Source organism: Triticum urartu, chromosome 2, assembly GCF_003073215.2.
Source record: "Triticum urartu cultivar G1812 chromosome 2, Tu2.1, whole genome shotgun sequence".
In the NCBI taxonomy this organism is placed as follows: Eukaryota; Viridiplantae; Streptophyta; class Magnoliopsida; order Poales; family Poaceae; genus Triticum; species Triticum urartu.
This window is the reverse complement of record NC_053023.1, coordinates 301242444-301248797: the sequence shown is the minus strand read 5'-3', so window position 1 is coordinate 301248797 and position 6354 is coordinate 301242444.

Genomic DNA, 6354 nt, shown 5'->3' with positions numbered 1-6354 from the left:
TTGCATAGTGTAGGATTATTCTATGTTTCTATGCCTTAGTCTTTTTATTGTATAGTGTATGTTTTTAGAGGCGGTAGTATAGAGTAGGATAATTCTTGAATATGCTATATCGTTGAAATGGGGGCCAACACGCCCAAACATTTCCTGGACGCTATACAAACGAACAAACATGTGTTGTCATAGCGGGCCTTAATTGGGCTGGTCAAATTAATATTTAGTGGATCCCAAATGATGTGGCCCACCATAACAACTGCTCTTGGCAGGCCATTATGAGGCCAAAAGCTCGATAGGGTCGTATAAATGGAAATGGCCTAAGGGCCTCTAGCAGGCTGAAATAAACGTCAATTTTGTCTTGGCCCTTTTACTTTACGGCCAGTAAGAGGCCGAAAGTGTTATGGGCCAGAGGAGGCCCAATTTGCAAACTAGGCTTTTAACAGGCCGAAAGACGTCGGGCTGAAATTTTTCCCTGCGGAACATGGGCCCCTAATGGACCCAAAGTCAAAGGCCCAATTGTTGTGCGGGCCATTAACAGGCCGAAAGACAAAATGGGCTAGGAATTGGACCATTTACCTAATGGGCCGAGGACAGGCCTAAAGTCACAACGGGCTAGAATTGGCCCAACTACAAAATGGGCCGAGAAAAGGCCAAAAGACGTTTTGGGCCGTTAATGGGCTGGGACTGGCGATGGGCTACTAACAGGCCTAAAGAATCTCGGGCCGTAATTGGGACCAAAGATGTAGCAGGCCGTTAATGGATTGAAACTGATGATGGGCTGGAAATTGTCAATTGTAGAATGGGCCTTTGATGGGCCGATTCTGTGTAACTTGTATGGGTCGTGCTTATGAATGGGCCTAACTCAAGTAGGCCGCTAATGGGCTGGCCCGCTTATTTTGACAGGCCCGGCCTTTTAACCTGAATGGGCCACTGTGGGGCCGAGACACGTGTCGACGGATCATAGGCGCATTTCGTCCATTCGCTGGATGACAATTGTCCGAATGCCGGGCCGACATGTGGATCTGCCAACAAATGAAAATTTTACACGTGGAAAATCCCCATTGGTCGGCGTTGTTAATGGGTTATCAGATCCAAACCGGAACACGGTAGCATAACGGTGACCCGTTAGGGTGGATGCCACGTGTCTGTTACCATTGAAGAAAGCACTTCTATGACGCGTGATTTATCATCATGGAAATGGACATTTCTGTGATGATAATTTTTTTAATGTCATGGAGCACTTCTACGACAGCACAGGTATGACTATCTTGATTCTTTCATAAAATCGTCGTGGATGTACATGCATGATAGAAAACATGACCTACTATGACAAACATGTATCATCATGGAAGTCTATTTTTTGTAGTGGAGGTTGGTAGGAGTTAACCATCGCGCACCCCCTACCTTAACGTAAAGGAAGAAACTCAATAATAAATCATGCTCCAACTTCTTAGCATAACGAGAGACTATACGTGCATGCTTCGGGAATCACAAACCTTAACACCAATATTCTTACTAAACCACAATTATTCACTAGTACAACCCATATATTACCATCTCTATATCTCAAAACTATTGCAAGGAATCAAACTTATCATATTCAGTGATCTACATGATAGTTTTCATTATATCCCCCTTGAATACCTATCATATTAGGACCAATTTCACAACCCATCCATATTGCCATTACTATTTATTAGACTCTCAAAAAGATATAAGTGAAGCATCAGAGTGCAACTATTTCTTTAAAATATAACCACCATCGTGCTCTAAAAGATATAAGTGAAGTACTAGAGCAACTGCCTAGCTCAAAAGATATAGGTGAAGCACATAGAGTATTCAAACAAATCACAAATAAATGTTTGTCCCTCTCAAAAGGTGTGTACAAAAAAATGATTGTGGCAAACTAAAAACCAAACAAAGCAAAGTCTCATATAATACACGACGGTCCAAGCAAAACTCATATCATGTGATGAATAAAAATATAGCTCCAAGTAATATACCGATGGATAGTAGACGAAAGAGGGGATGTCATCTGGGGCATCCCCAAGCTTAGGTCCTTGGTGGTCCTTGAATATTACCTTGGGGTGCCTTGGGCATCCCCAAGCTTAGGGTCTTGCCGATCCTTATTCCTTCATCCATCGTGATCTAACCCAAAACTTGAAAACTTTGGCACACAAAACTCAACAGAAACCTCGTGATATCCGTTAGTATAAAAAGCAAATCATAAACTTTAGTTACTGTTATGAACCCATTCATATTTTATTATTGCATAACAACTATTATATTCTAACTTCTCTATGACTTATAACCCCCCGATATAATCCATAGCATCATTAAAACAAGCAAACTATGCAATAGAAAACATAATCTGTCTAAAATAGAACAGTCTGTAATGACCTGAACAAACACTATACTTTGTAATTCCAAAAAACTCAAAAATTAGGAGAACGTGGAAATTTGTATATAAATCATGTGTAAAGATTTTAGAATTTTATCACATTCCAGTGAATTATAACAATCAATTCAATTATCAAACAAATCATCCCAAAGGCTTTACTTGGAACAACAACTAATTAAAACATAAAAACACAATAAAAAGTAGAAATAATTGTGTCAACACATCAAAACATAAATTATTGGGTTGTCTCCCAACAAGCTCTTTCTTTATAGTCATTAAGATAGGCTTGAGATTTCGATGATGCTCACATAAAAGTTAAGAATTGAAGCACAAAGAGAGCATCATGAAATATGTGATGAACACATTTAAGTCTAACATACTTCCTATGCATAGGCATTTTATAAGCAAAAAAATTATCAAGACAATGAATATCTAGCATATGCAAGGATGAAGAACAAAACATTAACAATCCGAACTTCAAGAGAGGTAATTGAACATGGAAATTCCTATAACCATATTTGACTCTCTCATAATAATTACATGTAGGATCATATTCAAATTCAACAATATAGACATCACATCACATTTTCTCTTCATGATCCACATGCATAAAAGTTTTATAATCTTCCAAGATAGTGGGATTAACATCAACTAAAGTCTTGACCTCTCCAAACCCATACTTATCAAAAAAAATCCTAAGATTGAAAACCCTCACAATATGTGGGATTCTTTTGACCTAAAGTTGACACTCTTCCAAACCCACTTTCAATATTATTGCAAACATTATTATTAACAACATTTTCATCACGAGGCTTAAATAATTTTCAACATCATAAGAAGCATTATCACCCCAATCATGATCATTGCAATAACTAGTGGACATAACAGAATTATCATCCCCAAGCCTGTAGTTTTGCATATCATTAGAACAATTGACATTAATAGAATTTATAATTACATCATTGAAATCATGTTTTTCATTCAAGGAGCTATCATGAATTAATTTGTAAATTTCTTCTTTCAACACTTCATCACAATTCTTAGATTCACGATTTTCAAGGAAAACTTCATAAAGTCTACTGCACTCAAGTCACTAGCAATTGATTCATCGTAATTAGATTACTTGAAAAGCTAAGTGGATGAGGATCCATATCAATAGTTTTTAGGAAGCGAAGATGTAAGCAAATAGAAGGCACATGGCAACACAAGCAAACATATCACACAAAATATTTTTGGTATTTTTGATTTTTTAGAGAAGTGGAGGGAGATGAAAAAGAGAGGCAAATAAAAAGTAGAACGAGTAGATGATATTTTTTCTGTAGGAACCTCACAAGAATTTGATGATGTCTCCCAGACAACGGTGCCAGAAATTCTTTCTACTACTTGTGAGTTGCGTTTGGATTTTTCCTAAAGAGGAGGGGAGATGTAATACAGTAGACATAAGTATTTCCCTCAGCGAGGACCAAGCTTTATCGAACCAATAGGAGAACCACGCACACTCCTATCTTCAGCACCTGCACCTGCACACATTTGCACCCAACACAGGCAAGAGGGTTGTCAATCCCCTTGAACTTGTTACTTGCAAGGATCAAATCTTGTATAGGTAGATGGATAAATTACAAATTAAAATTAAAGTAAATGAATTGCAGCAAAATAACGCGTTAAGCAAGATGACATGTTGTAGACAAAGTAAACCCAATCAATATGAATAAACCCCGTCGTTTTACCCTTAATGGCAATAATACAAATACATGTCTTGTCCCCTACTATGTCACTGGGATATAGAGCACCGCAAGATTGAACCCCTTACAAAGCACATCTCCCACTAAAGATAAATCAATCTAATTGGCCAAACCAAATGGATAGATCGGAGTCAAATACAAAGCTATAGCAATCATGCATAATGAAGTTCAGAAAAGACTTAATTACTTTCAATGAATAATATAATCATAAACCCACAATTCATTGGATCTGAATAAACACAACACAAAAGATGATTACATAGGATAGAACTCCAAGAAAATCAAGGAGCACATGGTATTGAAGATCAAAGAGAGAGAGAGAAGAAGACATCTAGCTACTACCTATGGACCCGTAGGTCTGTGGTAAACTACTCACACATCATTGGAAGGCAGCAAGGATGATGTAGAAGCCCTCTATGATCGATTTCCCCTTCGACAGAGTACCAGAAAAGGCCTCCAGATGGGATCACGGAAAAACAGAAGCTTGCGGTGGCAAAAAAAGTTATACAGATGGATCCCTATTGGTTTGGGAATATTTGGGAATTTATAGAGGTGGAATTAGGTTAAGGGGTGCTATGGGGGGGCACGAGCTCAGGGGCGTGCCTACCCCCCTGGGGCACGCCCTGTGAGCTCGTGGCTCTCCCATAGCTCTTCTGGCCTCCTCTAAAACCTTCTAGGGTCCCTTTTGGTCCATTAAAAATCACCGTAAAGTTTCATCATGTTTGGACTATGTTTGGTATTGATTTTCTGAAAAGCCAAAAACAAGCAAAAACAGGAACTGGCACTAGCACTAGGTTAGTCCCAAAAATGATATAAAATAGTATATAAATGCATATAAAGCATAAAAAATGATAATATAATAACATAAAACAACAACAAAATTATAGATACGTTGGAGACATATCAGCTCACGAATTTGAGCACCGCCGAGGTGTGGCCAGGGCGACTGTGGGAGAAGGGTGGGGCATGATAGCTTGAGGGCGTCGGCCAGTAGAGTTTTCGGGGGAAAGAAGTGAGGTGCGGGTCTCAGCGGAGGCTGGGGTGCTCATTTTATAGGACGGCGAGAGGTCGGGGGCCTTGCCTCCATCGCATCCCATGTTGATGGCCGAGTAGCAAGCGCCGACCTATGGGCTAGAGCGGCTATGGGAGGGGAGGCGTTCGGCGAGCTACTGGGTAGGGGTGTCAGGTCGGCCGCAAGACGACGAGTGCGGTGGCGTGTCTGTGGCCAGGCGCTCTGGCGATGGTGGCTGCTGGCGTTTGGCGTGGTGCTAGTGAGGGGCCAGTGTCGGGTGGCCTTGTAGAAGGCGGGTGGGGTCTGGGATACGTGCTTCACACGGTGGATGTGGCCGGGCACGATGGGGGCTCGGTGTCACGGGTGCATAGGCAGAGCGTGCAAACAACGCACTCTGAGGGTAGTCACCACGGGCATTGGCATGGCGAGTGGCCTCCAGCGTGCCAAACTATGTCTAGGGGTGTGTTGATGGTCAGGGAGTGTGTGTGTGGTTGGATCTAACCCAATTTCAACCACTATTGTTCTACTTCTTCAAATCCATACTGGCAGCAACCTGTTTATGCTAGTTCATGGGAAATTCAGTTTGTGCCAAACTATTACTCCATGTATGTCATCATTCTCATCCAATTCTCAAAATCTCCACAAAATTTGAGCTCCAATAGATCCTTATAGCTTGCACTTCCTTCACAACTAGAAGACTAGGGCAAAAAACAAACTTGGCCCTGTGATTTTGTGTGGTCGTGAATGGCCAAACTTTTGGTTTTTTTTGTCACTTGTGACTACTAGATGTTGCCCAAATTATTTGGGAATCTATAGAGCTACCAAAATAGTAGTTCCTTCACAACAGCAATCTAGGGCATATTGGTTTCAGAAATCAAAGCAAGAACTTTCCTTGCCCTAATTGATCCAATATTTTTACCAGAGCTTAAAATAGGCCTAGAGATCATATCGGATTAATTTCAGCAATTATCCATGGAATCCAATCTCGCCATCAAGCACTAAAGCCCATGGCTTGCAGTAGTCCTAGCAGATATTCCCAGAAGACACTGTCGAAGGCCCTATCTATCTCAAGCTTCAGAAGAAGTGTCAGGATTTTCTTTCGGTGTAGATACCTGATAGAGTCTACATACAAAAATATTAGTTATCCACTTAGAGCTAAGGAAGGCTGATTACGTTGGCGACATTATATTGCGAGCTGATGTCGC